Raw genomic sequence first — 22992 nt, 5'->3', positions numbered from 1 at the left:
ATAGCGTTGGTTGTCTTGGACACAGCTTATTATTTGTAGATCAGTCACCATTTACCCACAACATCATAGCGTTGGTTGTCTTGAACACAGCTTATTATTTGTAGATCAGTCACCATTTACCCACAACATCATAGCGTTGGTTGTCTTGAACACAGCTTATTATTTGTGTGAGGGCAACCATTTACCCACAACATCATAGCGTTGGTTGTCTTGGACACAGCTTATTATTTGTAGATCAGTCACCATTTACCCACAACATCATAGCGTTGGTTGTCTTGAACACAGCTTATTATTTGTAGATCAGTCACCATTTACCCACAACATCATAGCGTTGGTTGTCTTGAACACAGCTTATTATTTGTGTGAGGGCAACCATTTACCCACAACATCATAGCGTTGGTTGTCTTGGACACAGCTTATTATTTGTAGATCAGTCACCATTTACCCACAACATCATAGCGTTGGTTGTCTTGAACACAGCTTATTATTTGTGTGAGGGCAACCATTTACCCACAACATCATAGCGTTGGTTGTCTTGAACACAGCTTATTATTTGTGTGAGGGCAACCATTTTGGGGACCATGCAGTCTACCCCATTTGCTCTTATGTCCTGACCAACTTGACATGCATGTTGTTTTTGCTGTTGACTTTACATTAAAAAGAGCAGGTTTCTTTTGGTGTAGGCTACGACCAAACAGGAACCTGTGGTTAACAAATAGTCTGTTTAATTAGAGAATTCTACAACACGTTCTGGACCTTCTTTCTTCATTCCTGCGTTTATGGATTACTGAGGTCATTACAAGAATACATGTTTTTCCATGAGTCAGATAATTCTTTCACATGAAATGATTGGATGGAAACCCAGTTATTGTTCCTTTTAAATTGACAGTGGTTGTCATGGTAATGTCAGGTCATGTGCAAAAACACCACTTCAGAGCAAATAAATGCGATCTGAGCATCCAGGTATCATATCAGGATTCAGATCCACAATGGCTGCGTTTACACAGGCAGCCCAATTCTGATCTTTTTTCCCTCTACTTGGCCTTTTACCAATCACATAATATTTTTTCACATCAGATCTTTTTCAGAGCTGATTGGTCAAAATACCAATTACTGAAAAAAATATAAGAATTGGGCAGTCTGTGTAAACACAGCCGTATGGAAGTGGTATTTAACAGGAAGTTAATACATCAGATTCCCCATGTGTTTTTTTGCTGTTTACACATTAGGTATTAGATCAGATTTATATCAGATATGCAAATAATTGGCAAAATATCTGAATCAGGCTGCCTGTGTAAAGGCAGCCGTTGTTACACAGTAGTTGAATGTATTTATATTCTGCACCACCTAGCGTATGAGGTATGACATGAGAAGAATTATTGCGTGTGTCACTTCCTCCCTCTGCTGGATTTCAGCATTCATTTCAGAAATACATTTTTCGAACAGGGAATCTGAGTGCTAAACAATAGTGTGTGTGTGTGTGTGTGTTGTTTGTGTTTGTGAAGAAATACAAGCCTGTTTAGACTATTGAGGTGCACCAAGAGTCTGCTGTTCTCGAGTGATGAATGTATAGTCTGATACAGGAGCAGGTCTGTTGCTGCTTTGGTGCAGAGTCTCCTCTAGAGGGCGATGTGACTCCACAGCACCTGATACGGACAGACACATCTTCCTGGGGACCACCCTCTCAGTGAAGCCCGGAGGTTTGCATGGCATCAGTAACACTGACACATTCACAGCTGAGCATGCCCATGTGGGTGGGAGAGTTAGTCTTGACAAAGAACAGGTGTTCTCTCTCATAATTTAAAGGGGCTCCCGAGTGGCGCAGCGGTCTAAGCCACTGCATCTCAGTGCTAGAGTCATCACTACAGACTCTGGTTTGATTCCAGGCTGTATCACAACCTAGCCATGATTGGGAGTCCCATAGGGCGGTGCACAATTGGGTTAGGGTTTGGCCGGGGTAGGCCGTCATTGTAAATAAGAATTTGTTCTTGACTGACTTGCCTAGTTAAATAAAAATTTGAGTCAGGACTCCAGAGAACTGTTGACAATCAGGTGAATTTACTTTATAGGGGATAGTTGAAAAAGTGAGATCAGGGATTTTTCTCTGCTGTCCAGTTCTTTCATGACCATGCAGATAAAGAAGCGAGACAAGGGAAGAAGCATCCTTAGACTTTGTCTCCTTTCCTAAACCAGTCTGTCTTTAGACAAGGGCAGATTTATCTAGCAGACACTCTGAGGAATCCCACAACCTCTGCACCTGTTGCACTGTGCTGCAATCCAGTAGTGAACTGCTACTCCACTCTGTGCACAAGGAGCACAGAGGTATCTTCGTCTAGCCAAGGAGCACAGACGTATCTTCGTCTAGCCAATGAGCACAGACGTATCTTCGTCTAGCCAAGGAGCACAGGCGTATCTTCGTCTAGCCAAGGAGCACAGACGTATCTTCGTCTAGCCAATGAGCACAGGCGTATCTTCGTCTAGCCAAGGAGCACAGACGTATCTTCGTCTAGCCAAGGAGCACAGACGTATCTTCGTCTAGCCAAGGAGCACAGACGTATCTTCGTCTAGCCAAGGAGCACAGACGTATCTTCGTCTAGCCAAGGAGCACAGATGAAAGTGTGTTCTGTTTTTGTGCTGTGATCTTGCTTGGCTCCCGTCTGAAAAGCCAGTGTTGTTTCTGCTCATCATGGCATGGTAAATGTGACTGAGGCAAATGGAATGTGTGTTTCTATGGTGACCAGCTCATCATGGCATAGTAAATGTGACTGAGCCAAATGGAATGTGTGTTTCTATGGTGACCAGCTCATCATGGCTTGATAAATGTGACTGAGGCAAATGGAATGTGTGTTTCTATGGTGACCGGCTCATCATGGCTTGGTAAATGTGACTGAGGGTAATGGAATGTATGTTTCTATGGTGACCAGCTCATCATGTCTTCCACTCACGTCCCTCTTCTTGTCCCTCTCTTCTGGCTGACTGACACCCCAGGCACTTTGATCACTCTTCATGTTTGTACTGTTCTGTAGAGACTGGTAATGACAGTGTGGGGGAGAATGAGATAGAGGCAGAAAAAGAGAAAAAACCCATCCCTGCCTTTGTTTTCTGTGAGCGTCGTGGCTCACAGAAAGGGGATTCTGATGTCTGCCAACCCTCGGGACCACCACAGTCTCTCTCTGACTTCTAAAAGTCCTCCAGCGGTCTGACACACACACACACACACACACACACACACACACACACACACAGTGCTCTTAACCAGACATACACACCAAGCTACCAATGGAAAAGTAGAGGGGGAAAGACAAAGGGGGAAACCTAAGGATGAGAAGAGAGTGGGGGGAGAGGATAGAGAAAATAAAGGACAAGGAGAGGCAGAGATAGGGAGAGCGAGAGAGTGAAACCAAAGACGGAGGAGGATGGGGGATAGAGAGGGGAGAGAAAAAGAGAGATAATAAAGGGAGGATAGAGATGTACTTTGGAAGAACAAGACAAACATGAGACAGCTGTCAAGGTGACAACAAGTACAGATGGCAGCTCTCTTCAGAAATATGCGTGTGTTTGTCGTTTGACGTATGGCTGGGTTGAGACTGAGGTTAAACGTATTGGTAAGTAGAGGCAATGTGCCTCAGGTAGTTCCCGGAAACATCAAGGACTCATTACTGCTTGCATCAGCAAAAGTCGCCTGCTTTAGAAGACATTGGACAGATCTTAATGGTCTACAGTGGTTTCCTCGCCTCACTTCCTTTCCTTACTCTCCACTCACATGAAAACATAGGATAGGTGAAAGCAACATGGATGCCTACCAGGTATTTGCTCCAGTCACCTGTTGAATGATTTCACATTAGTAATGAAAAGAGAAGTTTCAAGGACTCTCAATGAGAGGAAGTCACCATATCCTACTGAGATGGTCACACTCTGATCTGCTTCACCAGTCTTTGTGATTGTCTCTACCCCCCTCCAGGTGTCGCCTATCTTCCCCATTATCCCCTGTGTATTTATACCTGTGTTCTCTGTTTGTATTTTGCCAGTTTGTTTTGTTTCGTCAAGCCTACCAGCATTTTCCCCTCTGTTTCTGTCTCTCGATTGTTCCTGTTTTCTAGTTTTCCAAGTTTTGACCTTTTCTGCCTGCCCTGAGTCTGCCTGCCGTCCTGTACCTTTGCCCCACATATCTGGTTTACTGACCTCTGCCTGCCTTGACCTGCTTATTGTCTGCCCCTGTTGGATTAATAAACTGTTGTTAATTCGACGTTGTCTGCATCTGGGTCTTACCTGAAACGTGATAGAGATGCGTCATTAGTGGTCTGTGCTCCCAAACACAAACCCGTAGACTTTATCAGAAGTGTTAAGATACAACTGGGATTTGAACAGGCAACCTTTCTCCTGGTCTTCTCCTGTTAAAGAGGAGGATGTTGCTGGATCAAACAACTCCAGTCAGCTAACCCGTTGCATCATTAAAGATGAAAGCCAGAAGGAATGCCCCCTTCCTGAGGGAACACACACACATGCACCACGTGCACACTCATACACACACACTCGCACGCACACAGACGGAAACACCCCATTCACACTTCGACCCTCACATTTCTGATTGAAGCAGGGCGGTTCAGAAACAAGTGAAAGACCAAACTGATTGGTGTGTGTGGGGGGTTGGTTAGCATTGTGTATGGAAGATTTTAAGGTTGCGACCTGACTTGAAAAATTTGACACAGACACCATAAACTCTCTCTTATATAACAGAACGAGACACTCACAGATCTGACAATCAAAAGAAATGAACAGGTTCTGCTCTCTCTTTCTCCCTCTCCCCCATTTCTCTTTCTATGTTATGTCTGTTGGTCTCTCTCCTCTGAGCGCAGGCGGGACTTCAAAGGGGTCAGTCGAGAAATGAGAGCTATCTAAATGGAAAACATAAGAGCAGTGAATGAAGCTGTACTGTCTGTCTCTGTCTCCCTGCACTGTACTGATGTGTTCAGAAGTGAGGAGATGGTGCTCTCAGAAAGAGCCATTTAAACAGTAATGATGTGTGCAGAAGTGAGGAGATGGTGCTCTCAGACAGTAATGATGTGTTCAGAAGTGAGGAGATGGTGCTCTCAGACAGTACTGATGTGTTCAGAAGTGAGGAGATGGTGCTCTCAGAAAGAGCCATTTAAACAGTAATGATGTGTTCAGAAGTGAGGAGATGGTGCTCTCAGACAGTAATGATGTGTTCAGAAGTGAGGAGATGGTGCTCTCAGACAGTACTGATGTGTGCAGAAGTGAGGAGATGGTGCTCTCAGACAGTAATGATGTGTGCAGAAGTGAGGAGATGGTGCTCTCAGACAGTAATGATGTGTGCAGAAGTGAGGAGATGGTGCTCTCAGACAGTAATGATGTGTGCAGAAGTGAGGAGATGGTGCTCTCAGACAGTAATGATGTGTGCAGAAGTGAGGAGATGGTGCTCTCAGACAGTAATGATGTGTGCAGAAGTGAGGAGATGGTGCTCTCAGAAAGAGCCATTTAAACAGTACTGATGTGTTCAGAAGTGAGGAGATGGTGCTCTCAGACAGTAATGATGTGTGCAGAAGTGAGGAGATGGTGCTCTCAGACAGTACTGATGTGTGCAGAAGTGAGGAGATGGTGCTCTCAGACAGTACTGATGTGTTCAGAAGTGAGGAGATGGTGCTCTCAGAAAGAGCCATTTAAACAGTACTGATGTGTGCAGAAGTGAGGAGATGGTGCTCTCAGACAGTACTGATGTGTTCAGAAGTGAGGAGATGGTGCTCTCAGACAGTACTGATGTGTTCAGAAGTGAGGAGATGGTGCTCTCAGACAGTACTGATGTGTGCAGAAGTGAGGAGATGGTGCTCTCAGACAGTAATGATGTGTGCAGAAGTGAGGAGATGGTGCTCTCAGAAAGAGCCATTTAAACAGTAATGATGTGTTCAGAAGTGAGGAGATGGTGCTCTCAGAAAGAGACATTTAAACAGTACTGATGTGTGCAGAAGTGAGGAGATGGTGCTCTCAGACAGTAATGATGTGTGCAGAAGTGAGGAGATGGTGCTCTCAGACAGTAATGATGTGTGCAGAAGTGAGGAGATGGTGCTCTCAGAAAGAGCCATTTAAACAGTAATGATGTGTTCAGAAGTGAGGAGATGGTGCTCTCAGACAGTACTGATGTGTTCAGAAGTGAGGAGATGGTGCTCTCAGAAAGAGCCATTTAAACAGTAATGATGTGTTCAGAAGTGAGGAGATGGTGCTCTCAGACAGTAATGATGTGTGCAGAAGTGAGGAGATGGTGCTCTCAGACAGTAATGATGTGTGCAGAAGTGAGGAGATGGTGCTCTCAGACAGTAATGATGTGTGCAGAAGTGAGGAGATGGTGCTCTCAGACAGTAATGATGTGTGCAGAAGTGAGGAGATGGTGCTCTCAGACAGTAATGATGTGTGCAGAAGTGAGGAGATGGTGCTCTCAGACAGTAATGATGTGTGCAGAAGTGAGGAGATGGTGCTCTCAGAAAGAGCCATTTAAACAGTACTGATGTGTTCAGAAGTGAGGAGATGGTGCTCTCAGACAGTAATGATGTGTGCAGAAGTGAGGAGATGGTGCTCTCAGACAGTACTGATGTGTGCAGAAGTGAGGAGATGGTGCTCTCAGAAAGAGCCATTTAAACAGTACTGATGTGTGCAGAAGTGAGGAGATGGTGCTCTCAGACAGTACTGATGTGTTCAGAAGTGAGGAGATGGTGCTCTCAGAAAGAGCCATTTAAACAGTACTGATGTGTGCAGAAGTGAGGAGATGGTGCTCTCAGACAGTACTGATGTGTTCAGAAGTGAGGAGATGGTGCTCTCAGACAGTACTGATGTGTTCAGAAGTGAGGAGATGGTGCTCTCAGACAGTACTGATGTGTGCAGAAGTGAGGAGATGGTGCTCTCAGACAGTAATGATGTGTGCAGAAGTGAGGAGATGGTGCTCTCAGAAAGAGACATTTAAACAGTACTGATGTGTGCAGAAGTGAGGAGATGGTGCTCTCAGACAGTAATGATGTGTTCAGAAGTGAGGAGATGGTGCTCTCAGACAGTACTGATGTGTTCAGAAGTGAGGAGATGGTGCTCTCAGACAGTACTGATGTGTTCAGAAGTGAGGAGATGGTGCTCTCAGACAGTACTGATGTGTTCAGAAGTGAGGAGATGGTGCTCTCAGACAGTACTGATGTGTTCAGAAGTGAGGAGATGGTGCTCTCAGACAGTACTGATGTGTTCAGAAGTGAGGAGATGGTGCTCTCAGACAGTACTGATGTGTTCAGAAGTGAGGAGATGGTGCTCTCAGAAAGAGCCATTTAAACAGTACTGATGTGTGCAGAAGTGAGGAGATGGTGCTCTCAGACAGTAATGATGTGTTCAGAAGTGAGGAGATGGTGCTCTCAGACAGTACTGATGTGTGCAGAAGTGAGGAGATGGTGCTCTCAGACAGTACTGATGTGTTCAGAAGTGAGGAGATGGTGCTCTCAGAAAGAGCCATTTAAAAAGTACTGATGTGTGCAGAAGTGAGGAGATGGTGCTCTCAGACAGTACTGATGTGTTCAGAAGTGAGGAGATGGTGCTCTCAGAAAGAGCCATTTAAACAGTACTGATTTGTGCAGAAGTGAGGAGATGGTGCTCTCAGACAGTACTGATGTGTGCAGAAGTGAGGAGATGGTGCTCTCAGACAGTAATGATGTGTTCAGAAGTGAGGAGATGGTGCTCTCAGAAAGAGCCATTTAAACAGTACTGATGTGTGCAGAAGTGAGGAGATGGTGCTCTCAGACAGTACTGATGTGTTCAGAAGTGAGGAGATGGTGCTCTCAGACAGTACTGATGTGTTCAGAAGTGAGGAGATGGTGCTCTCAGACAGTAATGATGTGTTCAGAAGTGAGGAGATGGTGCTCTCAGAAAGAGCCATTTAAACAGTACTGATGTGTTCAGAAGTGAGGAGATGGTGCTCTCAGAAAGAGCCATTTAAACAGATAAAACAAGATAGTGTGCCAGTAAAAATACATTTTCTTTGTTCAAGCATGATGAAGACCTGCAGTGTAGCCTTTACGGAGTAAAGAGAGAGAACTATGGACTCCACTGGGTTCTGAGAGAGACTGGTAGAGAGAACTATGGACTCCACTGGGTTCTGAGAGAGACTGGTAGAGAGAACTATGGACTCCACTGGGTTCTGAGAGAGACCGATAGAGAGAACTATGGACACCTCCACTGGGTTCTGAGAGAGACCGATAGAGAGAACTATGGACTCCACTGGGTTCTGAGAGAGACTGGTAGAGAGAACTATGGACTCCACTGGGTTCTGAGAGAGACCGATAGAGAGAACTATGGACTCCACTGGGTTCTGAGAGAGACTGGTAGAGAGAACTATGGACACCTCCACTGGGTTCTGAGAGAGACCGATAGAGAGAACTATGGACTCCACTGGGTTCTGAGAGAGACTGGTAGAGAGAACTATGGACTCCACTGGGTTCTGAGAGAGACTGGTAGAGAGAACTATGGACTCCACTGGGTTCTGAGAGAGACTGGTAGAGAGAACTATGGACTCCACTGGGTTCTGAGAGAGACTGGTAGAGAGAACTATGGACTCCACTGGGTTCTGAGAGAGACTGGTAGAGAGAACTATGGACTCCACTGGGTTCTGAGAGAGACTGATAGAGAGAACTATGGACTCCACTGGGTTCTGAGAGTGACTGATAGAGAGAAAAATGGACACCTCCACTGGGTTCTGAGAGAGACTGATAGAGAGAACTATGGACTCCACTGGGTTCTGAGAGAGACTGATAGAGAGAACTATGGACTCCTCCACTGGGTTCTGAGAGAGACTGATAGAGAGAACTATGGACTCCACTGGGTTCTGAGAGAGACTGATAGAGAGAACTACGGACACCTCCACTGGGTTCTGAGAGAGACTGATAGAGATAACTATGGACTCCTCCACTGGGTTCTGAGAGAGACTGATAGAGAGAACTATGGACTCCACTGGGTTCTGAGAGAGACTGATAGAGAGAACTATGGACTCCACTGGGTTCTGAGAGAGACTGATAGAGAGAAAAATGGACTCCACTGGGTTCTGAGAGAGACTGATAGAGAGAACTATGGAGAGAGACAGAGAGAGAACTTCAGACCCCCACTGGGTTCTGAGAGAGACTGATAAAGAGAACTATGGACTCCACTGGGTTCTGAGAGAGACTGATAGAGATAACTATTGACACCTCAACTGGGTTCTGAGAGAGACTGATAGAGAGAACTATGGACTCCACTGGGTTCTGAGAGAGACTGATAGAGAGAACTATGGACTCCACTGGGTTCTGAGAGAGACTGATAGAGAGAACTATGAACTCCTCCACTGGGTTCTGAGAGAGACTGATAGAGAGAACTATGGACTCCACTGGGTTCTGAGAGAGACTGATAGAGAGAACTATGGACTCCACTGGGTTCTGAGAGAGACTGATAGAGAGAACTATGGAGAGAGACAGAGAGAGAACTTCAGACCCCCACTGGGTTTTGAGAGAGACAGAGAGAGAACTTCAGACCCCCACTGGGTACTGCCGTTCATTTCCCAATACACACACACACACACACACACACACACACACACACACACACACACACACACGCTTTCAAATGAACCTACACACCTTCCTCACCAAACTCCACAGCAGGAGACACCACAGCAGACACTGCAGGAGACACCGCAGTAGATATAACAGGAGACACCGCAGTAGATATAGCAGGAGACACCGCAGGAGACACCGCAGGATACACCACAGCAGACACAGCAGGAGACACCGCAGTAGATATAGCATGAGACACTGCACGAGACACAGCAGGAGACAGACACAGCAGGAGACACAGCAAGAGACGCAGCAGGAGACAGACACAGCAGGAGACGCAGCAGGAGACACAGCAGGAGAAAGACACAGCAGGAGACACAGCAGGAGACACAACAGGACACAGCAGGAGACACAGCAGGAGACACAGCAGGAGACAGCACGAGACACAGCAGGAGACACAGCAGGAGACGCAGCAGGAGACAGACACAGCAGGAGACACAGCAGGAGACAGACACAGCAGGAGACACAGCAGGAGAAAGACACAGCAGGAGACACAGCAGGAGACACAACAGGACACAGCAGGAGACACAACAGGAGAAAGACACAGCAGGAGACAGACACAGCAGGAGACACAACAGGACACAGCAGGAGACACAACAGGAGACACAGCAGGAGAAAGACACAGCAGGAGACAGACACAGCAGGAGACGCAACAGGAGACACAACAGGACACAGCAGGAGACACAACAGGAGACAGCAGGAGACACAACATGACACCACAGGAGACAGCATGAGACACAGCAGGAAACAGCAGGAGACAGACACAGCAGGAGGCACAGCAGGAGACAGACACAGCAGGAGACAGCAGGAGACAGACACAGCAGGAGACAGCAGGAGACAGACACAGCAGGAGACAGAAAGCAGGAGACAGAAAGCAGGAGACAGACAGCAGGAGACAGACAGACAGCAGGAGACACAGCAGGAGACAGCAGGAGACAGGAGCTGGGTAACACTCATATTTGTCATCTCTCTTTTTTCCTCGCCTCTATTTTTATATATCAGAGACAGGATTCAAGAGGCGACAGTCAGAGAACACCTCTATGTTGAGAACTCTTTACAATGGTTTAGTGTTCATAACTGTTCATAACTGTTCATAACTGTTCATAACTGTTCATAAGTACAGTCATACGTACAGTAGTGTAAGGGAATAGACCAGTGAATAACCTCCCTCATTCACTTTCTTTGCTTCCTCCCTTCTTTCTCTGCTCCTTCTCTTCTTCCCTTTGTCCCTCCTATCCTCCCTCCTCCTTTTTGGAAAAGCTACAAATCTGAAACAACGTGAGCTAGGTCTAATCATCTGTTTAATGAAGTCGGTTCATTTACTTTGTTAATGACTGCATTACACCGGCTACTGACACACACACACACACACACACACACACAATGCTCTTAGATCAGAAAGACATGGGGTCAGACAGCAATTAAAATAGTGTCTTGTGCTCAGGGTGGTGAGACTACTGACATGTGTTACCCTGAACAGTTTATAATGAGGGCTAAAGATATTTTAAAAGACTGAGTCTAACCCTCTGGAACTTCATGTTTGTAACTTATTAAGGCCCCACTAGGCTACCAAACACTACATGCATTTCATCAATGTGTTGTTAAACTGAGTCGATTCCTAAATGTTCTGCACTGTGACCCACCTAAGGGATTTAGAGTTCTATTGTGACCCACCTAAAATATTTAGAGTTCTGTTGTGACCCACCTAAAATATTTTGAGTTCTGTTGTGACCCACCTAAATATTTAGAGTTCTGTTGTGACCCACCTAAAGAATTTAGAGTTCTGTTGTGACCCACCTAAAGGATTTAGAGTTCTGTTGTGACCCACATAAAGGATTTTGAGTTCTGTTGTGACCCACCTAAAGGATTTTGAGTTCTGTTGTGACCCACCTAAATATTTAGAGTTCTGTTGTGACCCACCTAAAGAATTTTGAGTTCTGTTGTGACCCACCTAAAGGATTTAGAGTTCTGTTGTGACCCACATAAAGGATTTAGAGTTCTGTTGTGACCCACCTAAAGGATTTAGAGTTCTGTTGTGACCCACCTAAAGAATTTTGAGTTCTGTTGTGACCCACCTAAAGGATTTTGAGTTCTGTTGTGACCCACCTAAAGGATTTAGAGTTCTGTTGTGACCCACCTAAAGGATTTAGAGTTCTGTTGTGACCCACCTAAAGGATTTAGAGTTCTGTTGTGACCCACCTAAAGGATTTAGAGTTCTGTTGTGACCCACCAAGTTAACAACGTGAATATGTTTCTAGTCAGGACACAGTCTGTAGTTGTGACATACAGCCTACTAAACAACAGGTGCCAACTAAACCACAAAACAGACTTCTGTCTCGACGAGACACTGGTCAAGTAAAGTTTAGGGCGAGAAAGTGACATTTTAATGATCCACCACCTTGAGAATGTTTGGGAGGTGGGGAACACTGAATCATTTGTTGTTCCTAGATAGGGAAGGAAAAGTGACAAGAGGGAACGGACTGATGGGATGTGACTTGGCAAGTAGGCATCAGTATCAGGCTAAACAACTGTGACGACAGTGTGTGTGTGTGTGTGTGTGTGTGTTAATTTCTTCTGGAGTAATTCTGGGTGCCAATACTGTGCCCCATATTCACATGTCACTGGGGCAGATGCCATGTGTTCCTCCACACACGTCACTGGGGCAGATGCCCTGTGTTCCTCCACACATGTCACTGGGGCAGATGCCCTCTGTGTTCCTCCACACGTCACTGGGGCAGATGCCCTGTGTTCCTCCACACATGTCACTGGGGCAGATGCCCTGTGTTCCTCCACATGTCACTGGGGCAGATGCCCTGTGTTCCTCCACACATGTCACTGGGGCAGATGCCCTGTGTTCCTCCACATGTCACTGGGGCAGATGCCCTGTGTTCCTCCACATGTCACTGGGGCAGATGCCATGTGTTCCTCCACACATGTCACTGGGGCAGATGCCCTGTGTTCCTCCACATGTCACTGGGGCAGATGCCCTGTGTTCCTCCACACGTCACTGGGGCAGATGCCCTGTGTTCCTCCACATGTCACTGGGGCAGATGCCCTGTGTTCCTCCACACATGTCACTGGGGCAGATGCCCTGTGTTCCTCTACACACGTCACTGGGGCAGATGCCCTGTGTTCCTCCACACGTGTCACTGGGGCAGATGCCCTGTGTTCCTCCACATGTCACTGGGGCAGATGCCCTGTGTTCCTCCACATGTCACTGGGGCAGATGCCATGTGTTCCTCCACACATGTCACTGGGGCAGATGCCCTGTGTTCCTCCACATGTCACTGGGGCAGATGCCCTGTGTTCCTCCACACGTCACTGGGGCAGATGCCCTGTGTTCCTCCACATGTCACTGGGGCAGATGCCCTGTGTTCCTCCACACATGTCACTGGGGCAGATGCCCTGTGTTCCTCTACACACGTCACTGGGGCAGATGCCCTGTGTTCCTCCACACGTCACTGGGGCAGATGCCCTGTGTTCCTCCACACGTCACTGGGGCAGATGCCATGTGTTCCTCCACACACGTCACTGGGGCAGATGCCCTGTGTTCCTCCACATGTCACTGGGGCAGATGCCCTGTGTTCCTCCACACATGTCACTGGGGCAGATGCCCTGTGTTCCTCCACATGTCACTGGGGCAGATGCCATGTGTTCCTCCACACATGTCACTGGGGCAGATGCCCTGTGTTCCTCCACATGTCACTGGGGCAGATGCCCTGTGTTCCTCCACACATGTCACTGGGGCAGATGCCCTGTGTTCCTCCACATGTCACTGGGGCAGATGCCCTGTGTTCCTCCACACGTCACTGGGGCATATGCCCTGTGTTCCTCCACATGTCACTGGGGCAGATGCCCTGTGTTCCTCCACATGTCACTGGGGCAGATGCCCTGTGTTCCTCCACACACGTCACTGGGGCAGATGCCCTGTGTTCCTCCACACACGTCACTGGGGCAGATGCCCTGTGTTCCTCCACACACGTCACTGGGGCAGATGCCCTGTGTTCCTCCACATGTCACTGGGGCAGATGCCCTGTGTTCCTCCACACACGTCACTGGGGCAGATGCCCTGTGTTCCTCCACACACGTCACTGGGGCAGATGCCCTGTGTTCCTCCACATGTCACTGGGGCAGATGCCCTGTGTTCCTCCACACATGTCACTGGGGCAGATGCCCTGTGTTCCTCCACACATTTTACTGGGGCAGATGCCCTGTGTTCCTCCACACATGTCACTGGGGCAGATGCCCTGTGTTCCTCCACACGTCAGTGGGGCAGATGCCCTGTGTTCCTCCACATGTCACTGGGGCAGATGCCCTGTGTTCCTCCACATGTCACTGGGGCAGATGCCATGTGTTCCTCCACACATGTCACTGGGGCAGATGCCCTGTGTTCCTCCACACGTCACTGGGGCAGATGCCCTGTGTTCCTCCACATGTCACTGGGGCAGATGCCCTGTGTTCCTCCACACATGTCACTGGGGCAGATGCCCTGTGTTCCTCTACACACGTCACTGGGGCAGATGCCCTGTGTTCCTCCACACGTCACTGGGGCAGATGCCCTGTGTTCCTCCACACGTCACTGGGGCAGATGCCATGTGTTCCTCCACACACGTCACTGGGGCAGATGCCCTGTGTTCCTCCACATGTCACTGGGGCAGATGCCCTGTGTTCCTCCACATGTCACTGGGGCAGATGCCATGTGTTCCTCCACACATGTCACTGGGGCAGATGCCCTGTGTTCCTCCACATGTCACTGGGGCAGATGCCCTGTGTTCCTCCACATGTCACTGGGGCAGATGCCATGTGTTCCTCCACACGTCACTGGGGCAGATGCCCTGTGTTCCTCCACATGTCACTGGGGCAGATGCCCTGTGTTCCTCCACACATGTCACTGGGGCAGATGCCCTGTGTTCCTCCACATGTCACTGGGGCAGATGCCATGTGTTCCTCCACACATGTCACTGGGGCAGATGCCCTGTGTTCCTCTACACACGTCACTGGGGCAGATGCCCTGTGTTCCTCCACACGTCACTGGGGCAGATGCCCTGTGTTCCTCTACACACGTCACTGGGGCAGATGCCCTGTGTTCCTCCACACACGTCACTGGGGCAGATGCCATGTGTTCCTCCACACACGTCACTGGGGCAGATGCCCTGTGTTCCTCCACACATGTCACTGGGGCAGATGCCCTGTGTTCCTCCACACGTCACTGGGGCAGATGCCCTGTGTTCCTCCACACGTCACTGGGGCAGATGCCATGTGTTCCTCCACACACGTCACTGGGGCAGATGCCCTGTGTTCCTCCACATGTCACTGGGGCAGATGCCCTGTGTTCCTCCACACATGTCACTGGGGCAGATGCCCTGTGTTCCTCCACATGTCACTGGGGCAGATGCCATGTGTTCCTCCACACATGTCACTGGGGCAGATGCCCTGTGTTCCTCCACATGTCACTGGGGCAGATGCCCTGTGTTCCTCCACACATGTCACTGGGGCAGATGCCCTGTGTTCCTCCACATGTCACTGGGGCAGATGCCCTGTGTTCCTCCACACGTCACTGGGGCATATGCCCTGTGTTCCTCCACATGTCACTGGGGCAGATGCCCTGTGTTCCTCCACATGTCACTGGGGCAGATGCCCTGTGTTCCTCCACACACGTCACTGGGGCAGATGCCCTGTGTTCCTCCACACACGTCACTGGGGCAGATGCCCTGTGTTCCTCCACACACGTCACTGGGGCAGATGCCCTGTGTTCCTCCACATGTCACTGGGGCAGATGCCCTGTGTTCCTCCACACACGTCACTGGGGCAGATGCCCTGTGTTCCTCCACACACGTCACTGGGGCAGATGCCCTGTGTTCCTCCACATGTCACTGGGGCAGATGCCCTGTGTTCCTCCACACATGTCACTGGGGCAGATGCCCTGTGTTCCTCCACACATTTTACTGGGGCAGATGCCCTGTGTTCCTCCACACATGTCACTGGGGCAGATGCCCTGTGTTCCTCCACACGTCAGTGGGGCAGATGCCCTGTGTTCCTCCACATGTCACTGGGGCAGATGCCCTGTGTTCCTCCACATGTCACTGGGGCAGATGCCATGTGTTCCTCCACACATGTCACTGGGGCAGATGCCCTGTGTTCCTCCACACGTCACTGGGGCAGATGCCCTGTGTTCCTCCACATGTCACTGGGGCAGATGCCCTGTGTTCCTCCACACATGTCACTGGGGCAGATGCCCTGTGTTCCTCTACACACGTCACTGGGGCAGATGCCCTGTGTTCCTCCACACGTCACTGGGGCAGATGCCCTGTGTTCCTCCACACGTCACTGGGGCAGATGCCATGTGTTCCTCCACACACGTCACTGGGGCAGATGCCCTGTGTTCCTCCACATGTCACTGGGGCAGATGCCCTGTGTTCCTCCACATGTCACTGGGGCAGATGCCATGTGTTCCTCCACACATGTCACTGGGGCAGATGCCCTGTGTTCCTCCACATGTCACTGGGGCAGATGCCCTGTGTTCCTCCACATGTCACTGGGGCAGATGCCATGTGTTCCTCCACACGTCACTGGGGCAGATGCCCTGTGTTCCTCCACATGTCACTGGGGCAGATGCCCTGTGTTCCTCCACACATGTCACTGGGGCAGATGCCCTGTGTTCCTCCACATGTCACTGGGGCAGATGCCATGTGTTCCTCCACACATGTCACTGGGGCAGATGCCCTGTGTTCCTCTACACACGTCACTGGGGCAGATGCCCTGTGTTCCTCCACACACGTCACTGGGGCAGATGCCATGTGTTCCTCCACACACGTCACTGGGGCAGATGCCCTGTGTTCCTCCACACATGTCACTGGGGCAGATGCCCTGTGTTCCTCTACACACGTCACTGGGGCAGATGCCCTGTGTTCCTCTACACACGTCACTGGGGCAGATGCCCTGTGTTCCTCTACACACGTCACTGGGGCAGATGCCCTGTGTTCCTCTACACACGTCACTGGGGCAGATGCCCTGTGTTCCTCTACACACGTCACTGGGGCAGATGCCCTGTGTTCCTTCACACATGTCACTGGGGCAGATGCCCTGTGTTCCTCCACATGTCACTGGGGCAGATGCCCTGTGTTCCTCCACACACGTCACTGGGGCAGATGCCCTGTGTTCCTCCACATGTCACTGGGGCAGATGCCCTGTGTTCCTCCACATGTCACTGGGGAAGATGCCCTGTGTTCCTCCACATGTCACTGGGGCAGATGCCCTGTGTTCCTCCACATGTCACTGGGGCAGATGCCCTGTGTTCCTCCACACACGTCACTGGGGCAGATGCCCTGTGTTCCTCCACACACGTCACTGGGGCAGATGCCCTGTGTTCCTCCACATGTCACTGGGGCAGATGCCCTGTGTTCCTCCACACATGTCACTGGGGCAGATGCCATGTGTTCCTCCACACACGTCACTGGGGCAGATGCCCTGTGTTCCTCCACATGTCACTGGGGCAGATGCCCTGTGTTCCTCCACACACGTCACTGGGGCAGATGCCCTGTGTTCCTCCACATGTCACTGGGGCAGATGCCATGTGTTCCTCCACATGTCACTGGGGCAGATGCCCTGTGTTCCTCCACACACGTCACTGGGGCAGATGCCATGTGTTCCTCCACCCGTCACTGGGGCAGATGCCCTGTGTTCCTCCACATGTCACTGGGGCAGATGCCCTGTGTTCCTCCACCCGTCACTGGGGCAGATGCCATGTGTTCCTCCACACATGTCACTGGGGCAGATGCCCTGTGTTCCTCCACATGTCACTGGGGCAGATGCCCTGTGTTCCTCCACACGTCACTGGGGCAGATGCCATGTGTTCCTCCACACATGTCACTGGGGCAGATGCCCTGTGTTCCTCCACACGTCACTGGGGCAGATGCCCTGTGTTCCTCCACACGTCACTGGGGCAGATGCCATGTGTTCCTCCACACATGTCACTGGGGCAGATGCCCTGTGTTCCTCTACACACGTCACTGGGGCAGATGCCCTGTGTTCCTCTACACACGTCACTGGGGCAGATGCCCTGTGTTCCTCCACACGTCACTGGGGCAGATGCCCTGTGTTCCTCCACATGTCACTGGGGCAGATGCCCTGTGTTCCTCCACACATGTCACTGGGGCAGATGCCCTGTGTTCCTCCACATGTCACTGGGGCAGATGCCCTGTGTTCCTCCACACATGTCACTGGGGCAGATGCCCTGTGTTCCTCCACATGTCACTGGGGCAGATGCCCTGTGTTCCTCCACATGTCACTGGTGCAGATGCCCTGTGTTCCTCCACATGTCACTGGGGCAGATGCCCTGTGTTCCTCCACATGTCACTGGGGCAGATGCCCTGTGTTCCTCCACATGTCACTGGGGCAGATGCCATGTGTTCCTCCACATGTCACTGGGGCAGATGCCCTGTGTTCCTCCACATGTCACTGGGGCAGATGCCCTGTGTTCCTCCACATGTCACTGGGGCAGATGCCCTGTGTTCCTCCACATGTCACTGGGGCAGATGCCCTGTGTTCCTCCACACGTCACTGGGGCAGATGCCCTGTGTTCCTCCACACGTCACTGGGGCAGATGCCCTGTGTTCCTCCACATGTCACTGGGGCAGATGCCATGTGTTCCTCCACACATGTCACTGGGGCAGATGCCATGTGTTCCTCCACATGTCACTGGGGCAGATGCCCTGTGTTCCTCCACATGTCACTGGGGCAGATGCCCTGTGTTCCTCCACATGTCACTGGGGCAGATGCCCTGTGTTCCTCCACATGTCACTGGGGCAGATGCCATGTGTTCCTCCACACATGTCACTGGGGCAGATGCCCTGTGTTCCTCCACATGTCACTGGGGCAGATGCCCTGTGTTCCTCCACATGTCACTGGGGCAGATGCCCTGTGTTCCTCCACATGTCACTGGGGCAGATGCCATGTGTTCCTCCACACATGTCACTGGGGCAGATGCCCTGTGTTCCTCCACATGTCACTGGGGCAGATGCCCTGTGTTCCTCCACACATGTCACTGGGGCAGATGCCCTGTGTTCCTCCACATGTCACTGGGGCAGATGCCCTGTGTTCCTCCACATGACACTGGGGCAGATGCCCTGTGTTCCTCCACATGTCACTGGGGCAGATGCCCTGTGTTCCTCCACACATGTCACTGGGGCAGATGCCATGTGTTCCTCCACATGTCACTGGGGCAGATGCCCTGTGTTCCTCCACATGTCACTGGGGAAGATGCCCTGTGTTCCTCCACACACGTCACTGGGGCAGATGCCATGTGTTCCTCCACACATGTCACTGGGGCAGATGCCCTGTGTTCCTCCACATGTCACTGGGGCAGATGCCCTGTGTTCCTCCACATGTCACTGGGGCAGATGCCCTGTGTCCCTCCACACACGTCACTGGGGCAGATGCCCTGTGTTCCTCCACATGTCACTGGGGAAGATGCCCTGTGTCCCTCCACACACGTCACTGGGGCAGATGCCATGTGTTCCTCCACACATGTCACTGGGGCAGATGCCATGTGTTCCTCCACACACGTCACTGGGGCAGATGCCCTGTGTTCCTCCACACACGTCACTGGGGCAGATGCCATGTGTTCCTCCACACATACTTTCACTTTTACTTTCAGCTCCCTTTTAAAGGAGGGAGAGAAACATTGAAAAATGAACAGATTTTCCCCAAGACATCTCTCTTCATGGGCCTCTGTATTCACAAGCCATGAAAATGGAGTGAGGATTTAAAAGGGAAAAAAATTAAGAAATAAACCCCAAATGTCTTTACAAATGTCAGAAGGACATTTTCTAAATGGATTCCCACAATATTAACATTTTCAACACTATTTTCGCTTCTCTTTCCAATTGTGTATTTACATATGAAGAAGGCTGGTTGCTGGCATACACTTTAGTCTTTATAGCAAGCACACGCAGACACAATTGGTTCTTGGCATCTTTTCAGCAGGCAAAAACCTGATTTTCTATTTCTGTGTTTGCTGCATTGATGAAGATGCAGGTGCATATGCGTGAGAGGGAGAAGGAAAGAGGGAGGAAGAGAGAGGGAGTGAGAGAAAGTGACACACCATATGTCAGGGAAGATGGGGGTAGGCACAGCATCAGGGGCTAAAACAGAAGGAGCCGTGTTTTTAGTCTTTAAAGAGCAAACTTTCCTCTCTCATGAAACCTGCAGGAGGGTTCTCATCTCCACGTCTCCTCCTATAAACAGACACACTGAGAGACAGCAGCACTCTCTCTCTTTACTCTTTCCTTTCTGTCTTTCATCTCTTCATCTCTCCTAACTATCCAAGATTCTCAGGTTTCTGTTTGAACCTGCAGGTGACTGTATGTGTGTGTGTGTGTGTGTGTGTGTGTGTGTGTGTGTGTGCAGGTTAATTGGGAGACCTCCCTGCTGTGCTCTCAGTTCCACAAACCAGTCTCAACAGCCACCATGCTATCAACTTAGATGAAGACACAAATATGTAGCCTAGCGGTTAGAGAGGCAAGCTAGCAACTGGAGGTTTGACAAGCTAGAATTCTAGGTCTGACTGGAAAAATCTATCAGGAAGTGGGCTGGCAACAGGAGAGTTGCTGGTTTCAAATCCTAGATGCCATTGCCTGCTGTTGTGCCCTTGAGCAAGGCACTTAACCCCCCACAACAACAACTCCCTGGGCGCACAGTGTGGCAGCCCCCCGCACCTCTCCAAGGTGTGTGTGTCTTCGGAGGTGTTAAAAGTGGAAGTCAAATTTCACTTGGACCTTGTGTCCAATTAATATCAATCTCTGGTTTGTGTGCCATTTAAGGTTTCAGAAGGAAATAGTTGTTGACAAACAAAATTCGTCTGAATCCTCATCTGCACTGCCTGCAAGACCAAGGACAAGACCATCCACTGCAAGACCAAGGACAAGACCATCCGCTGCAAGACCAAGGACAAGACCATCCACTGCAAGAACAAGGACAAGACCATCCACTGCAAGAACAAGGACAAGACCATCCACTGCAAGAACAAGGACAAGACCATCCACTGCAAGAACAAGGACAAGACCATCCACTGCAAGACCAAGGACAAGACCATACGCTGCAAGACCAAGGACAAGACCAAGGACAAGACCATCCACTGCAAGGACAAGACCAAGGACAAGACCATCCACTGCAAGAACAAGGACAAGACCATCCGCTGCAAGACCAAGGACAAGACCATCCGCTGCAAGACCAAGGACAAGACCATCCACTGCAAGACCAAGGACAAGACCATCCACTGCACGACCAAGGACAAGACCATCCGCTGTTAAAAACAAATTCTTATTTTCAATGACGGCCTAGGAACAGTGGGTTAACTGCCTGTTCAGGGGCAGAACGACAGATTTGTACCTTGTCAGCTCGGGGATTCGAACTTGCAACCTTTCAGTTACTAGTCCAACGCTCTAACCACTAGGCTACCCTGCCGCCCCATGACCTGTACTTTCTTTCCTCTACTCCACAGGCATCCCAAACCCGGAGATCTATCTAGCTCCTTGCATATGACAGAGAAACAAGCAGATGTATCCATCTATAACGAGACGTCTTATTATTTCCAGCGTATGATTGATATCTCTATTCTGCCAGCTGTTCTACAAACACATCAGTCTACTTTGGGTTTGGATGTTGGATGCTTGTCCTGAATCACATGCACATATATACTGTATATACACATCCAGTCATAATCTAGGCAGGTAGCCAAGAGGTTAGAGAGGCCGGCCAGCAAGTCAGCTTAAATCCTGGGTCTGGCATGATGTGAGTCAGCAACCAGAGGTATTGAATCCTACACGGCGTCTCCTGTCTTTGCTTTTGAGCAAGACACTTACCCCCTAAACTGCACCAGGGGCTCTGTGCCTTGGCTGATCCTGCTCCAGGGGCTCTGTGCCTTGGCTGATCCTGCTCCAGGGGCGCTGTGCCTTGGCTGATCCTGCTCCAGTAGTGCTGTGCCATGGCTGATCCTGCTCCAGTAGCGCTGTGCCTTGGCTGATCCTGCTCCAGTAGTGCTGTGCCATGGCTGATCCTGCTCCAGGGGCGCTGTGCCTTGGCTGATCCTGCTCCAGTAGCGCTGTGCCTTGGCTGATCCTGCTCCAGGGGCACTGTGCCTTGGCTGATCCTGCTCCAGGGGCGCTGTGCCATGGCTGATCCTGTGTTCTAACCTCTACAGCCTCAGTGTGTAGGTGGGGTTTGGGATAAAGCAGAAGACACATTTTCTCTTCCTGTGAATGATAAAATGATGTTCTTCATCTTCAGTCACAGGGGGGAGTGGAGTTATGTTCTGTTTAGGTAATATTATTACAACAACTGTGTGTACGTCATGAAATGAACATGAATATATTCCTGACTATGTGTTTTATGTCATCTCCCCCACTTTCCTAGCTCAGTGTCAAGGTTTTCCTCCTCTTCGTCTGAAGAGGAGGTGTAGCAGGGATCTGACCAAAATGCAGCGTGGTAAGTGTCCATAGTTGTTTTTAATGGAAAAAAACACTACAAAACAATAAACAAAACATGAATAACCAAAAAAGTACCATGTGGTGAAACAGACACGGAAACAATCACCCACAAAATACCCACAGAATATGGCTGCCTAAATATGTTTCCCAATCAGAGACAACGATAGACAGCTGCCTCTAATTTAGAACCATTCTAGGCAACCATAGACATACAATATACCTAGAAAGGAAACAGCCCCATAAACATACAAAACCCATAGACAAGACAAAAACACATACATCACCCATGTCACACCCTGACCTAACCAAAATAATAAAGAAAACAAAGAATACTAAGGTCAGGGTGTGACACTCAGACTGGAAACTTGTCAACATTCATTCATTATCAATATGAGAACAAACAAATTATTGTGTCTGAGTGCCTGTGTGTGTGTGTGTGTGTGTGTGTGTGTGTGTGTGTGTGTGTGTGTGTGTTGTGTGTGTGTGTGTTTGTGTGTGTGTGTGTGTATATGTGTGTGTCTGCAAGTGTGCATGGATGATGGTTTGTGTGAGATCAGGATTAGTGAGTTCTGAATAGGAGAACAAAAAAGTGTTTGTTGGTGAGAGAGAGAAACCCTATGGGTGTTTCAGTGGGAGGCTAGAGAGTAGAAACCCTGTGTGTGTGTGTGTGTGAGAGAAAGAGACGGACAGATGATGTGTATGTTCAGTATAAGTGTGTGGACACAAACATAACTTCCTTAGTGTCGTGAGTGTGTTTATGTGTGTGTGCGTGTCGGTGCAAGTGTGTGTGTGAGCGTGAGTGTGAGTGAGTGAGTGAGTGAGTGTGTGTGTGTGTGTGTGAATAGAGGAATTATATTGTAACCAGAAGCTGTCAGACACTCCTC

This window comes from Oncorhynchus nerka, linkage group LG11, assembly GCF_034236695.1.
Source record: "Oncorhynchus nerka isolate Pitt River linkage group LG11, Oner_Uvic_2.0, whole genome shotgun sequence".
Lineage (NCBI taxonomy): Eukaryota > Metazoa > Chordata > Actinopteri > Salmoniformes > Salmonidae > Oncorhynchus > Oncorhynchus nerka.
Note: the sequence above shows the minus strand (reverse complement) of the source record.